At 44.2% G+C, this 16,682-nt stretch overlaps 1 protein-coding gene and 1 pseudogene across 1 annotated transcript in view; one reads left to right on the plus strand and one right to left on the minus strand.

Moving 5' to 3' along the window:
• Nucleotides 1-16,682, minus strand: part of PAIP1 (poly(A) binding protein interacting protein 1) — a 637,739-nt gene that overhangs the window by 8,266 nt on the left and 612,791 nt on the right. The window lies entirely within an intron of this gene.
• LOC147726481 (galectin-9 pseudogene) lies at nt 4,178-5,143 on the plus strand (annotated as a pseudogene).

A 16,682-nucleotide genomic window follows, 5' to 3' on the forward strand; every position in this document is an offset into this window, starting at 1 on the left:
TACACTCGTTGAATGCCGGGATGAAAGATGGACAACACTAATGCAGCATCATGGCACTACTCTTTTCTCAGACCCAGACCATGGGCATGCATTGCTAACTAACCGTAGTTGGTATACGATCCCAGGAGAAACAACCACCACTGGATGCCCTTGGCAGTGGTTAAAGTATTGGTTAGCGTGGTTAGATTGCCATCGGGGGAGTAGTTTCCACTGGTACAGCATGTGCAAAGGCATTGGTGTCCAGAGGGGCCCATGAACCCAGATTATTGCTGTATTTTATAATTAAAGCATGAGTGTGTGTGTGGAGGGGGGAGGTTGTTATCCCTTTTCTTGCACAGGGTCCAGGATGGCACTCTGGTTAAGCACTGATAGCTACTATTAAAAACCTGCAGTGAACAGACAGGATCTGGGCCTTTGAAATCGCACCAACAGTGTTCAACACTAAAGCAGAATGCAAAACAACTTCACATAGATATCTTTATTTGAGGAGGTCGCTTCTGGCTGGGTGGAGATTATATATAAATGCTGAATCCTTTATCCAATTACATCTTGGTTAAGATTTTTCTTATTTCTACTTTCACTCATTACAATTTATTTTATGGATGCTGATAATCCAATACAAACTGACCCCTTGGTGTGGCCTTTGGAGATTCAATTAGGGGATCTGACTGTTGTTAATTGGCACCTGCTTCACCAGACTATCATCTTGGTTTGTGTGGTCAATGGGCAGCAGTCGGGCTTTGCACGTCATCAAACTTATTTGGCTTCTTGTGACGATAATTGGGGGCACTCCACTTTTACTAAAATTCTCTTAAAACTGTGACCGATTGTTTTGTAAATCTCAAAAGAGTTGATTGAAAAGACGTTTTTAAAAAAAGTGAAAGTACACCTATTATACAGCGTCCTTATAGGTTTTGAATTGAGCAAAAACAGTACATACCACGTGCAATTATCTCCTCATCATAAGAACATAATTTAGCCAGTAGTAGTTCCCATTTCTGGAGACCCACGGTCAGGGGTGTGGAATGTAATAAAATATCTACTTGTCCATGGGGCAGGTTGCTTCATAATGCTACTTGTCCTGTAACAAAATCCACTTGTCCCTTTTGTTATATGTAATGCAGCGACAAATTATGGCAGCAGTCTCATTATATAAGAGCTCTGATATAGCCTCTCTGATTACGCCAGGGCTCATACCATAGTAGGGTTTGAATACGAGCCATTCCCTTACGTTGCCACGTTTCCGCAGATCTGCATACTCGGGCTGAAAATAGTGGTAAGCAATAGTTCCAGGGTCTGTGTAAACCTACTAACTTGCATGTTTTGAAGGTTTTCACTCTTCTTTAATCTTTTCCCATACCGAGAAAGGTTGGAACTTTACTCCTGATAATGGCAGATGTGAAACTTCTTCCAGAGTTGGGAAAATAGTGGTTGGAGGGAAAGCAAACTTGTAAACACTCAGGTGTTCGCGTGAGCAAATCTAGATATGCAAATGTGCTAATGTAAAGTGCAGTGCTCAAATATTTTCTAGGAGTACTAGGTCTTAGCCTACTGCTGTAAACTCTTGTGAATTCACGAAAGTTGTATACCTGCACTTAATGCAAGGACATATACCATGGGTGCACTTTTGAGACTTTAATAATTGGGCCCCTAATTAGGTCTGGCATTAACCATGTCCTTTTGTGTAAATTCTGTCTCTCTCTATCAGCTGGCTTCACTGTGAGTGACATCATTCTGCTCTTTCACAAGGAGCATATCGGCTTACAACGTAGTTTTTTTCAGTGCCACAAACTACTGTGGAAATGTGTACTTTTTGAGACCAAAAACAATTGTTGCTTTTTCCAATGTTTGTTATAATGGTGAGTGCCCAGCAGCACCCACGCCAATAAGGTTTTACAAAAACCATGCCAAAACAAGTCACACATTGACAAAACTAAAAGGCTGACCACCAATTTAAGACTTGCTGGCTTTGCCAACGATTGTTTATTTTTATGTTTCCAATAATCTTATTGAAACTGGTTACACGATTTTCGATTATGAATCTTATTTGGGTAATAATAGCATGCATCAACACATTTTACTAAATGATGCTGTAAAGAAATGGTACCTAAACGTTTACAGTAGTTAAGCTAAATGTTTTTTTCCTACTTGCATTTTTTGGGAACAATTTATTTTGAAAGCAAAGACTCCTCAATCTTGCTTTTAAGCTTTTGCAAATATGTGCATCCAATCAGAGGGAATTCTGGGAGCATTATACATAGCTTCATATGGCTAATAATTGAAAATGTGTGTGCCCATTTTTTTTTTTTTACTGGAACCACTGTCAGCTTACATTTACTTGAAGCGCTCTCCCTAATAATAAAGGCTTTGCATGAATGAACCATTAATATAAGTTTGAACAGCATTAACACATGGACACAAATATTACCTCAACTGCAGACAATGCCCTTCTCTGATCCATAATGTGATTCTGTAAACTGGCACCCAAAGGGGTTGTGCTGTAGGGGGTTGGGCCTACTTGTCTCAAGGTCAAAATACATATTAAAACTTGTTGCCCTTGACCCCAAACAATATGTCCTGGGCGTCGGGCTATAGGAATTCCACATCCTTGCACGGTCCTCCAATTACATACAATGAAAGAATTCGACTGGATGGCCTGGGAGGTTTGGGGGATTATCACCCTGCTATAGGGATATTGTGGAGGGGCAAAGAAGGGGCACAGGTATGTGCTAGCATGGCGCCTTGCCGAGTTTGGCATTGGGATATCGGGTTGGAGGCTTCGTGTTCTGCATGGGCTCAGCACCCAGTGGTTCCGGGCAAATCACCTAATCTCCCCGTGCCTACCAAAACATGAATGTGTCCGTCTGTAACATAACTAGTGCTCGTGTAAAGCTCCCCAATAGCTCAGTGTTGAGATCGCGCCATATAAAATAAATAAAGTGCCAAACAAATAAATAATAACAAGCATTTGCAATGCAATAGGTCTCGCATTATTAAAGTTAGAGCTATTGGCATTGTAAACGGCAATGCCTTTTATTTATGTTTTTGCCTTAAGCATTACAGTGCATATACTAGAGGTCTGCAAATGTCACATGCCCGAGCCAGAAATGTCCACTTGTGCAGGCTTCTGTTTGGTTGGTATATTATATGCGGCAAGTTGTGAAAGCCTATGCACATCATATGGGCAGCTGATATTTGCAGACTACCACATGCCTTTGGCTAATTCATATTAAATAGCCAGCTGATATTAGCCCAGTGCTTCAAACCTTTGTCAAATGCATTTTTTGTGGACAATGAATGCCCAGTAGTGCAGGCCTCAGGGATAGGCAAGTGATGTGATCAGGGAACATTCGTCCAAATTTTAATTGTGTTTACATTTAATATTGAAGGATTAAGACTCATGTTTCCAAAATTTAACACAGCAGCAGCATAGTAATATTGATGCAAGTAATCTCTGATGTTTGAGAGGTACCGTTTTGGTCTAAAAGAAACTTTTTTATAGAAGTTAAATGAAATATAAAAACAGCATGTCTCTCCAAAATGTCCATTATAGACTGTCAGATATCACCCATATTAAAAAGGAAAAACAGTATTTAAAACAATCTGTTAAAAAAACGAATTAGTCAAGTTAATCAGGGCAATACTGAGCTGCAGAACAGAGCTAGCTTTATAAGGAGGCCTCCTGAAAGGCTCTTTGCCCATGCCTTAACATGTATCCACTGCTGGGTAGGCCAAAGGTTTCTGACTCTCTAGGTGTAGTGCTGCTAAAAGATCTTCAGCAACATGTGCACCAGAAAGGGTACCTGAAAGTACAACTAATGTAAGAGGATACACAGATGTGTACTGCATCATTTTTGACCCTTTCCAAATCAGACACAAAGGCGATCTATAAAAACGAATCCACTTTAGAAAGACCATTTTTATAACGTTGTATGTCATGTTTGACTCTTAAATCTTAAAACGAGGTGAAAAAATAATGGCAGGTATGTGTTTGTAAAAGGTGGCAACCCTACTTACCAGTGGTTTAATATGTTACTTAGGCATCCACCGTACTGTAGGCAGGGGGACTATCGAAGACTGTCTCTCACTGTCTTGGAGCACAGGGCAGTTTTAGCTGTCATGATTGCTGCATGCTTTCCTTATTAACCAGGTACAATAACCACATGCTCAGCACCCACGGAGCATCCAGGAAGCCAAGATGCAGGTCGGCCATCCCCACAACCAGTTCTACAGACCGTCGGTGCCCTTCACCCAAGGTATCTCCGGCAGCCTCAGCGATGGGACCGTGTTGGTGATTAGTGGCACTGTCAGTCATCATGGTGACACGTGTTCTGTGAACTTGCAGTGTGATCATTGCGCGCCGTCCGAGAACATCGCTTTTCACTTCAACCCGCGCTTTTCCGAAGGTGGTGTCGTTGTTTGCAACACCAAGGAGAGGAACCAACGGGAAAAGAGGAGAGAAAGCATGAGATGCCTTTTCACAAGGGCCACCGTTTTGAAATCAGGATCCTTGTGAACCATCACTGTTATATGGTGTCAGTCAACGGAAAACATTTCGTGGAGTACAAGCACCGGATTCCGCTCCATAGAGTTAACGCCGTGCACATAACTGGAAATGTGGAATTGGAAAATGTGTCTTTTCAGGGTCCTGGGGGGTTCCCTCCGTCTTTCCCACCTTCTACGTGCCCTCCCGGAGGATCGTTCCATCCATATCCAACTCCAATTTCCACCGCATGGCCAACAATGTCCTGTGCCGTACCACTCACACATCCATGGGGGTTGCTACCCATCTAAAGTAATCACAATTTCCGGGACCGTTCTGCACCATGCTAAGAGGTTTGCTATCAACCTGAAGTTCCATGGCGGCACTGCCTTCCATCTGAACCCGCGCTTTGATGAGAACACCATTGTTCGAAACAGTTACCTGAACAACAACTGGGGATCAGAGGAGCGTGGAGGAGCAATGCCCTTTTGTAAAGGACAGGGCTTTATGATTGTAATCTTATGTGAACACCATTGCTTCTGCCTGAAAGAAAAGCTTGTTTTCGGCAAGAGGACAGGTTACTTGGCTTCCATCAACAGAGAACAAGCTCTAGCCGAATTAAAACTGACAAATGCAGAATATAAATTAATACTCAAGTAGTGTGTTAGTGTCTACCATATCACCCACAAAATAAAGAAAGTAAAGTATAAAGTGCTCCAAGTAGGCCTAATATCATTATGCAGCTACTAGGTTTTATGCATCCCAATTTACGAAGAGCCCTAATTAACACATTTTCTTTCATTACTCATTTGCTCCTGGGAATCGGTTTTTGGCCAAGATCACACACTTTGGATAAGAAGCTGGCACCCATGTCTCTCATCGACAGCTGCAGCTTCACAACAAGAGAAACTTCGCTTCTATCCTTTTGCTCGTTAATTACGGCTGTGGCCACTTATAGACCATCAGCCGAAGTTCTATCCTCTTATGTTTGAAACCAAACCAATGTGGGCATCGGTCCTCCAGGTCCTTGCATGCAGAGCCCACGCTGTGTGCTTTGAGTCTCGTTGTCCGATTCATAGGCGCTACAGTTCACAGCCACATCCGGCAGACCTAAAAGGCTGAATGATTAAGGCCCATCAGAAAAAAATCTGTTGATTTGCATGAAAGTTCTACTCCCAGCTATCTCACTAGACCACGCCACTCTGTGATCCTGTGCAAAATACACTACCCGCCCAATTTTACGTGCTGCCTTGAGAGCGCCTACAATGGAGACAGGTGCTTTCAAACACTACATGAAGGACTCCTCCTTTAAAGTGGCCAGTAGAACACGTTCTACAGTCACAGAGCACAATAAATGTGTATGACCCATTGGGTGTCGCATGGTGCATACTTCGCGTGACGCCGAACACCGCGGGTAACTCGACGTCTTGGTTTAGCGCTATAGACGTCCCACGGTGCTGGGGAGCGGGTGTGCTGGGGTAGCTCCGTTATGCCAGGCCCTGAAACGGGTCCGATGAATTGATCCCTATGGAGGACCTCCTGGGAAACAACACTCATGATGCGTCAAGTGCAGGTCAGGCGCGTGCGCCTCTCTTCTTTTCTGTGTAAAAAAGAGAGAGGACAGTGGTCTCTGCAGGGCCCCACGGGCGGCTACCTGTCGCTGCATGCAGCGGCCACTGGTGCATTCCATGGCTTGCTTTATTTAAAAGTCCAGAAGAAGGGGCCGATTCACACCGGCTGCAGAATCAAAGCGCGGGAGCGCGCAGGAAGGCCACAACCCTACCTGGGTGGCGCCCGATGTGTGAATCAACTGCGGGCCTGTTTAGACAACAATGTCACACCGACGGGGATGGCTCGCAAAACCAGTACACTTAAAATAAACAAGACTGCCAGGCAGACAGCAAGTTCTGGTTGTCCTTCGAACCCAATCTGTGGGCGGTATCCTGACGATAGGGCATGATGGTGACAGTGAAAATGATTTTGCTATCGTCTGGTAACTGCGCATGCGCGTTTGCGCCAGTTCCTTTGGGCGGGACTTCCGTCTTCGGAAGTCCCTTGCACGCGCCCACGGAGTGCCTGAGAGCGGGGCTCCCATGCCCGAGGGAGCCCCCGCTACAGAAGTCCCGAATGGCGGTAAGTGGGGCTTAGTTCTAGGGGGGTGCGCTTGTGTGTGTGTGTATGTATGTGTGCGATGGCGGCGGCGATGGCGGCGGCGGGGGGTCTTTGTATGTGTGTGTGTAGGTGCGCTTGTGTGTGTGTGTAGGTGCGCTGGTGTGTGTGTGGGGGGTCTCTGTGTGTGCGTGTAGGTGCGCTAGTGTGTGTGTGTGTAGGTGCGGCGGCGACGGGGGGGGGTGTGCCTGTGTATGCGTGTGCCTGTGTATGCGTGTGGCTGTGTCTTTGCGCATGCGTGAATGTGGGTGCGCGTGCACGCAGTCAAATCCAGCAAAGGAGAAGCGCGTGGCACATTCTTGTCCTTCATTCCCCCGAGTCAGATGACTATAAGTCTCCAGCCTGGACGTATCCTTCGGATGCTAATTCCAGGCGAGCCCTAAAAAGGCTTCTTGTGGGTAGTGTCTGCTAGTCCGGCTGCTAGGCTATGAGTAACATATGGCACTCTGCTGGGCCCCGCTTCAAAAGAATTTCTATAACATAAATTGAGCTGCTTTTTCCCACTAGAGGAGCCATTGAAGCAACTACTTTATAGCACTGGAGAATGCCTAGATGTTCACAGCTGACCTACATTGATTGAAGGGCATGTGCAAGCAAGGGTGAGGGTTTCCCTTTCAACCGACGCTGTGAGGTGTTTTCTACTCCAATCACAGTGGCTGGCGGCTGCTGCAACATAAGACCCCACAGCCCGGCGGCCGGGCCAGGCTGCAGGTGCGAGCTGCACAGTCTGAATGCTGGGGAGCACCTCTGATCCTGCCTTAGCCGAGCACAGTGTACCATCAGTGCTATGCAGTCTCCGGGGTAGGCTCATTCACTCTCCCCCTGCAGCTGTTGATATATGACCTGAAGCTCCCTATTAATGCCCTGTGTCATCCCTCGCATCTGCCCCATTGCGCACATGCCTGCCACTTTGACTACAAATCATCAGTCCCAAAAAGCGCTAGGCGATCTACTTGTGTGGGCTTTTACCGCATGCCGATTGCTAACATCACTACAGCTGCGTCTCTTCCAGATTTTAAATGCTAAATAAATAAAATATAAAGTTTAAATGGGGGCACATTAGCAAGTGAGCACATTTGTACACTTTTACAAGCTACAGCATGCACAACGGCCGATAAGCCACCGAAAGGCTTCGCGTAACACCCCCCCCCCCCAAACCCCCCCAACACACGTGAAAAGCTGCATTCACCCTCTCCTCTGCCAAATCAGTGCCGTTTTTTAGGGCTTGTCCTATTAATCGCGCAAGCGATGATAGGACGAGAGTATAGAGGCTCAACCAAGCTCTGAAACCATTGCGGATTTCATCAAGTGCATGTGCTTGTGAACGCGCTTACCATTTGCTCCCAGAGCCGCCTGCCTCCGAGAGCTTCACTTCAAAGGGCTCCGCTCCCCCGCCCCCTGCTCCACACTTTTCACGGCCGCCAGGCCGTGCCTCACATTTCTCCTCCCCCCCTCCCCACAGCAATGTACAACTCACCCCCTCTCCCCACCAATACCAGTACGCTTAACAAACGTTTCCATTATATATGTAGTATCTGCTCCTCCGCTTTATTCTTCCAATCCCTTACATTATATTTACATTTAGCTTCCATATAACTACTTTCCGTGCCTCTACAGTTTACTTACGGCATACTATGCATTTCCATTTAACTATAGCTTCAGAGTACATGTTTGTACATATTCTCACTATTGACGAAATTAGCGTGCGTTGGAGGTTTGCCATTCTGTAGGCTTCACATAAACATACACCTTTATGACGCTTTGCTTTTGATTATTACTTATAGGGTACATTACGTGCGGAGTCTTACTATTAAAAAAAACGTGCTTTACAAGTTAATTGCTGCCTTGTTTTTTTACTGTTGGTTGTGCTGTGATCAGGGCCACATTTCACAGTGTTTAGAATTGAAATATTTTCGGTGCTCTGCGACGAGATTCTGTTATGCTGTTTACTCCATGATGTGCATTGAAGCCGCCTGGTAGTTTGTCAACATTCAACATGAATGCAATGCACCCCAATAACAGTATCAAACCACGAAACGATGGTGCATTTGAATACCACACAACTGTCATATCTCAGTGTTTTAATAATATATGTGGAATGTGCCTCACTTAATCCAAACAGGTTACACTCGGGCAGCCATGGATGGCAACATTAATAAAATGCATTCATAGGTAGCAGTGCGTTGGCAGAATATCCTTGCATAGCATACAGCGCACTTCAGCCGGATTATAGCGGCTTTACCTCCAGTGCATGGTGTTAGCGCTGTGCAGCGGAGGTTGAGCGGCTGCTTGGTACGCAATAAAGTATTCTGAGGCACAACTTTTGGAAGGTGTTTTCACCTTACGTGATCTGTAACCCCAGCGGGCTCCGCCACGCCTCCAGGCTCTCGGGGTGAGTGGGTGGCTTTAGGTCGCCTTCTGCTGCACATGCTTGGGCCCTCACGTGATTGGCTTTTTTTTTTTGTCCACATGAAACACGAAGGGCCAATTCACAGAGTACTTAGAATACGGGAAGAGGAACTCCGGAAGTACTCTTTTGCATGCCGTACGATGCCTTTGTGAATCGAACCTCAAAACAAGGGAGTAGAGAAAAGAAAAAAGCATTGATTTTTTTATTCTTCATCCCTTTTAACATACTATGCCCAATTGAAGCGTAATGCAAAGGGGCTGTGTGCGCGTTGTATGCATCCGGTTACAAAACACTTATGTTATGGTATTCATCGGTGCAGCGCATTGTGCATACATTGCCCTGAAAGTGTGCAGCGTCACACACTACTAAACCGTACGTCTGCAAGTCTCCCGTCATGGTGTGTTAATGTACACAACACTGTTTCATGAGCCACAGCCTTTATTGGCCAATTCAATACACATTTCCAAGCAGGCATAGGATTATGGAGTTGGCCTAACGGCTAGAGTGCTCGCCCTCGGAAACCCGGTTCAAGTCTCAGTAATGTCGCTAAACTTCCTGTGATTCGGGGCAAATCACTTAATATCCCCGTGCCTAACAAAATGACAGTGTGTCCTTGTGTAACATAACATAATATGATACTTCGTGCTCGTGTGGACTTCTGTATATCGGACAAACAAATAAACATAAGGAGATGATGGATGGAGCGCTGAAACGTTTCAGACACTCTTCCCCCCAGTGACAGATCTGGGCTGAATCCATCATCATTCTTTAGCTCACTTCGCCACCCTAGTTCACACCAAGCTATAAACAAATCAGTCTTGACACTGTGCCTCATGGGAACAGTCCAGCCTGAACTGGCAAGCCAGGTTTTCCCTGGTCCGGAAACAAGCATCCTGGGACCGGTTTCGGGGTAACACCCCATATCAGCCAGCCTAGCTTGAATCCAGTGGCAATGTGAGCAAGGGACCCACGTCTGGGCATACCCTGCCAACTTGGGGCGAACAAAGCAAACACAAGTAGAGGATGGACGGAGGGACAAACAACCCAAATGTACAAAACAGATTTTCCTACATAAAAACAGAATATATCACAAGACAGAAAATGCTTCCCTTGTAGCACATTTTACTATGCACAACCACACTGAAATGGACTTTACTTTACATGTAGTGAAACAACTACAACTAGCTCTGAGAGGTGGCAATGCATCATAGCTGTTCACAAGATGTGAATGTCATTGGATAACCAAAGTCAATTCTGTTAACGGTTTTAATACATTTCATGAATGGAACAGTATGGTTACAACATGCTCCATATTATTCACTAAGTAGTAGCTCTCACACCTCTAACATCTCACAATCATGACACCTGCCCTGCATAATTAATTCTACTAATTTCTAGCAGCATGATATTTTTTTGTTTCTCCAAAGCAGAAATTAATTTATTTACTCAAAACTCCTGGTCATGATAAACTAGTACTTCCTGCTTTTCTGTTGCATGAGCCTTTGCGTATGTATTCTACTTTATCTTGATCAATGTCAAGACAAGCTGCATAATTCACTTGCTGTCTTAATTGCTTGCGGGGGCAGATCCGCCTCTAACTGGGTGATTAATTCAGGATTCAAACACCAGCACTGTAACATCTTCCCCAGCCTGGGTACCCGCCAATGACTATAAAACACACAGAGCTCAGTATTCCACGTCTTTCTTTGTCTACATGTAACAAACTGCAAATTCAACATTCTAAATAATCCTTCTTTTAAGTCCTCTCTACCACTTACGTCACCGCTCTGCGGAGTCTATGTCTAGGATTTTGTAAAGCACATAACTACCCAAGACTGGGCTTCCCAGCACTAATAGGACCCAGTGAGACACACAATTGTTGTTAAACTGATCTTTTTCAGCTGTTTCCTGAAGTTCAACAGATTTGTATTTGCTCTAAGCCAATGGGGATGGAGTTTCATAATCACGCAACCGGATATGCAAAGGAATGACCTTCATCTCTTGCTCTCCTGTTTCTGGGGACCGTCAACAAGGAGAGGTTGTTAGATCTCAGCTCCCTGACACCTCTGTAAGGGATAATGAGATGCTAAAGGATATTGGTGCTGGCAATATGTTATAGCTTGTGAGAAATACATAATGCTTTAAATTGTGTCCTTTCGGGAGCCAGTGAAGTTTAGCATTTAGAAAGACCTAACATGACACGGCCACGACTTGGATGTCATTCTCATTCAATTGCCTTGCTTGCCTGACGCATGTACAGCTCCTTCACTGTCCTTTTGAGTACTACCACTATGGGGGAAACCGGTGGCATGGGACCAGTAGAATGCTCAATGATATGTTTAAGTAACGATTCAAGTTCTTTTTCAACAGCATTATGTAAATGAAAAGCAATTTGGCTAGGTCTTAGAGCAACAACAAGAATGTCCTCATTAATTTGCAGCTTTACTTTCACAGTCTTAAGCTTTCCTAAACCATGAAACAATGAAGGGAATTGACTTACTATTTGAGGTAAAAATTAATGTTGTAATTAACAGAAATCAGTCCCATATCAGCAGCTGAGTAGACAGGCACTTGACGTTGTACTGTGACACATTGATGGGTGCTTGCACCTTTGTTTACTTGTGTTTCATTGTTGCTACAAACATACCTTGACTTTTTAAGTGCATCGATGCAGCCCATGTATACACTTTGGTTTTCTACGGCATAAGTTGAGGTAATGGAGACATTTCATTATATTTCTCCTCATGCATAATGTTTATCGAAGCACCACTGTTGATGATGACAGATATCGAATAACCATTCACTTTGGATGTTTGAACAACCTTAGTGCTTTGGCTGTAGTCTTTTCTTTGACTACACATGTGGCCAGTCCAACATGCGCACTCTTTTCTGAGTTACATATATACATGGCACATCCACCCTCTTCACTTTCACTTGATACTGATATAGAAGAACAGTTTGAAGATGATTTAGATGACAATTGACTTCGTTCAGTGTCAAATTGCCTCAACTGATATAGCCGCTAGGCATTGTGGTTTGTGCGTCGAACGTTCCTGTGGCCATTTAGGGTTTATACTGTGACGCATTTGCTGTGTAAACAGTCACAAAATGGTTCTCCTTCCCACAGCCTTTACATATCGGTCCAATGGTAGGGCAATGACTTTCAAGTGGAAATGGAACTCCACATCTAAAAACAACTTATTTTTACATGTAGGCATCACCTTGTGTCCTTCAGTCTTTGGTTTACTTTTCACACTCATGACTGATACATTCTGGGCACCTCTGGTCTCCATGTCAGCAGTTTGTCTATCGGCACACCCTTCAGCTCTGTCAGACATTAACAATCACTCCAAACTTAGAGTTTATCTCAGCATTCTTAATCTGAATGAATATGACAAGCATCTATCAATAACTCTTAAACGTATAGCTTCTGTGTCACTAAATTTATTGAACTTACAGTGTTTGACAAGTGTGTCGAGTCGCTCCCCAAATTCATTGATGGTTTCACCAACTTTATGTCATTCTTGACTAAAACTGTATCTTCTGGTTACTCATCCCCTATCTTGCCACCCATTGTAGTGTCTTCCCCAGCTAGGGTAGCCACCAATGACTATGCCACACAGAGCTTAGTATTACATGCCTTTATTAGTCTGCGTGTAACTGCGAACTGAGAATTCTAAATCAGTCTTCACTGCATTCCGCTCTAATACTTGCGTCGCAGCTCTAAGGAGTCAATCTCGAGCCAAAAGGTTTCCATCATTGCTAACTTGCAAGACACCAGAAGCACCACTTCCCACAGAGAATACTTTGCCTCCTGCTAATAGTCCTTACCTGAACAATCTGGCCGCTAAATTGTGCCTTAAACTCTGACCGCTGTGTTGCTACTGCACACAGTTTTTTAGGGGTCTCTCCATTTATTGGTTTCCATTAACTGAATGCTTATATAATCTCTTTTTGTTGCAATTATCACCTGCTAAATAATCAAAGGTCAAAACGCCATTGACAGCTAGCAGACTAAAAAAGATTTTTCTTTAATTGAATTCTGAGCGGAAACAATCTAGAATATTTATCCTCTTGCACACAATTAACGATCAACAGTTGGAAAAACAAATATATTTGCTCTTTTCACAGTTTTTCTTCATTTATCATCACCTTAATTCACCACCTGTATGATTCATTGAGCAACAGGTGTGCACCTAACATACTGAACACTCACTATATATGTATGGTGCATATAAATATACAACTACAAGTCATATAAATGTTTATCACATATGTGCATAACGATACGTTGTTTACGTATTGTTTAAATGGTTATTCCCTCTCTAAAATAATACCTATTAGGATATTGTTGCACATCTATACTGAGGTAAAGTGGACACAGTGGGCATGGCTGATCTGTAGAAAAGAAAGAAATCCAAATATCCAAGCAAGCGTAAAGCACTTGCCCGTCTGGGGTGAGGATAACCCTTTCGAGTATCTCTGTAAATCTAACGCAACATAGTTAGGCTAATATCAACAAATCCTCAGTTTCCCTTTGAATCCGAAACAACCAAACTAGAAACGGACGCTCTCAGAAATTTATTAGTTATTTATTGAATGGAGATAGTCTTTGGTTTGCAAAACACTTCTTAAACCTAAATCAACTTTGTGGAGTATATAGGTGACTCAGGCCTGAAATCCAGCCTCTAACTTAACAAGAGTCCTTAAAACACTATGGTAATGTACAGTTTGTGTTCTCTGATTTCACTGTTAAAACACATTTTTGATCATTGTCGATAACTAAATCAATAGCCCTGAATTCTGACTGTTGCATTAGAAGCTACTTTCATGTTGCACAAACACCATCCAAGAGGGCCCCTTCCAACTGACCAAATAGTGGACATAACTGTCCACTTGCAATACAATATGCAGGCGAATCTGGCTCAGTTTGAAAGCAAGGACCCCGTCACCTAAACTTCTCAGAGGGAGTACGAATGGCAAACTGACTAATAGCCATGAGTCTATATATGGCACAACTTCAATGTTTTTCTATGTGACTAGAAACAATGGAGTTTTGCATATGCATAGTGAACTGAGTTACTATACAGAACCAACACTTGCTATGCTGTATTTTAGACTGGTTAGACTAGATTAATGGAACAAGTTTGGTCAATTAAGATCACAAGTCATGGCTTTTGATCTATGCCACAGTTCAGCTGCAATGTAAAGATTCATAGGTGTATGCATCTTAGCCCTTGATAAGGGTATCTCAATTTATCCTCAGAATAAGGAAAAACAAACTGGGAAAAAACAACGTACAGTTTCAGATTCATGTTTGCACACAAAAGGCATTTAAATGGATACAGTTAGTGGTAATGGTAGCTGGAGGATGGTGGCATTGTAGATGCCTCTTCTCTGTGAGCTCTGTCACGCAGGTTGGTATTGGCAGGCAATGAATAGTGGGAGCAGTTTCTAAACCTCCAGGGCTCCTGATGAGTGTTAGTGCAAGCTGTCTCATTGTTACACCTTAGTGAAGGACTCCCCCTCGCTTGCCCCCCCCCCCCCCCCATCTCCTCTGTTTGCACCAAATGCAACGGTGGTGCAAAGAAGTAAGACACAGTTAGGGCTAGGAAATTAGGTAAATTGTAAAATGTATTCAGATCCATAGCTGATTTGGAAGCTATGGAGAATTGGAAAGTAATGACATCCAACGTTCTCCCTTCCACCCAACCTCACACTGGGTGTGCATGGCTGTTCGAGTCACTGAGCAAGGAGAATAGATGCATTCCTGTTGCTAGACTTCAATGGTCAAAGATTGGAGGAACAGGTCTTCTACCCTCAAAGAGAGGATGCTCACAGTATACTGTAGAAACCATGGAAACCCCATAACAGGGTCAGCGCACCCATCTGAGGAACCTCTGTAAAAAATGTAGAAATACAACTTTGGAGGACTATTAGTGGAGAAGTGTGGCTCAATGGTTAGAGCGGCAGACCCTGATGCAGAGGTCTGGCCCAGGATCAGGGTTCAATTCCCGACGCGTCAGGGTCTTGGGCTCATTGTCTGCGGACTCGATAATTCTCACCTCGGCGCCTACTCTAATCATGAGGTCACACGCTGCAACTCTGGGAAATAGCTGCTTAATCTCCACAACGGCCCCTACAACACTGGGATGCCTGGCTTCACCTTGGTGGTGTCCAGGAGGGGCATCTCACAGGGAGAGCCAGGAAGGGTTCCACAGCGTTATACAGCGCCGGGACGCCCCGGTGATGGGCAGCTGTGCGCTTTACAAGTATACTACATTTACATTTTACATTTACATTTATTATTGGCCCTAACCGAGCTTCAGGACAGTGCAGTTGGGGCCAATCAGATATATTGCTGATGGCATAATGAATACTATACAAAGAAATATTGCATGCAGAGACAAGGTTTGAATCCATATCAACAAAGGTTATAGTGACTAAGGTTAACATATAAGAGTGTGAGAGCAGTATCGTGCTAGTGGAGGGTGTTACCGACCATCAACAGAAAATTAATGACAGATCTTTGTAATCCAATAATGGGTTGTGGATTTGAATGTGCACTTTGGGGGACTAGCTTCTAAACCAGGAAAATGTAAAGTGCATGAAACAAGAACAAATGGCATGCCTACTGCAGAAGAAGACTAATAAGCCTTTCTTAATTGGGTGCTGAATCTTGCACACCAAAATCAGGTGACCAGATGCAGGGGAGGTTACCCCTGCATCTGCACATTACCCTGTGACTAGAATGACTAAATCCTCACAAATCCCTCCTTCCTGTCTTATACAATATCCCAACTGCTTTATCTTCTGGAAATATGGTGAACTATGAGCTTGTACTAGAGACAGTGGTTCCAGTTTAAAATGTGCACATGCATAGAATATGTAACAACTTGAGGCCATTTCTAATCAGAGAGGGATATATATATATATATATATATATATATATATATATATATATATATATATATATATATATATACACACACACCTATTATAAAGAGAGAACACAAACCTTTTGGCAAGGTAAACTCGGGAACCACAGCGCCAATCCACACACCCAATACATTGTTGTAATCATCAGGGTGTGCAGATGGACATAGGCTATAGAAAATAAAAATAAAACATAAATTTAAAAATATAACAAAAAAAAAGTAGTGCCCTGAAAGTAGCGCCGGCCGCGACGCTGACTGCCACGACGTAGCGCTGGCCGCAACGTACGTGATGACGAGGAGGAGCGGCGGCTCAGGTAAGGCTCTGGGAAACGGGACGGGAGGGAGCCGGTGCTGGAAGTTGGCCCGGAACAACTGCGGTAAGGCTCAGGGTCTGGGGGCAGCATTTCAGGCTTGCGTGCACTCCCGCCCCGCCACGACAATGTCCGGGACACAGACACACAGCTTCGCGCTTTTAATTAGCATTCTTCTACCGCTTAGGGGGAAATAAGGGAGTCTTACCCGCACCATAATCGCCACATACCCACATTTGTGGGCTAGAAGGGATTCGGGGGCTCTGCAGCATCATCGCGCCGGTTTTGAGCGCCATCTTGGAGTGGGGAGAAGTCCTTCCACTCTCAGCGCCATCTTGGTGAGGGAGAGACACTCGCCCTGCCAGGACCCA

This window comes from Lissotriton vulgaris, chromosome 3_1, assembly GCF_964263255.1.
Source record: "Lissotriton vulgaris chromosome 3_1, aLisVul1.2, whole genome shotgun sequence".
In the NCBI taxonomy this organism is placed as follows: domain Eukaryota; kingdom Metazoa; phylum Chordata; class Amphibia; order Caudata; family Salamandridae; genus Lissotriton; species Lissotriton vulgaris.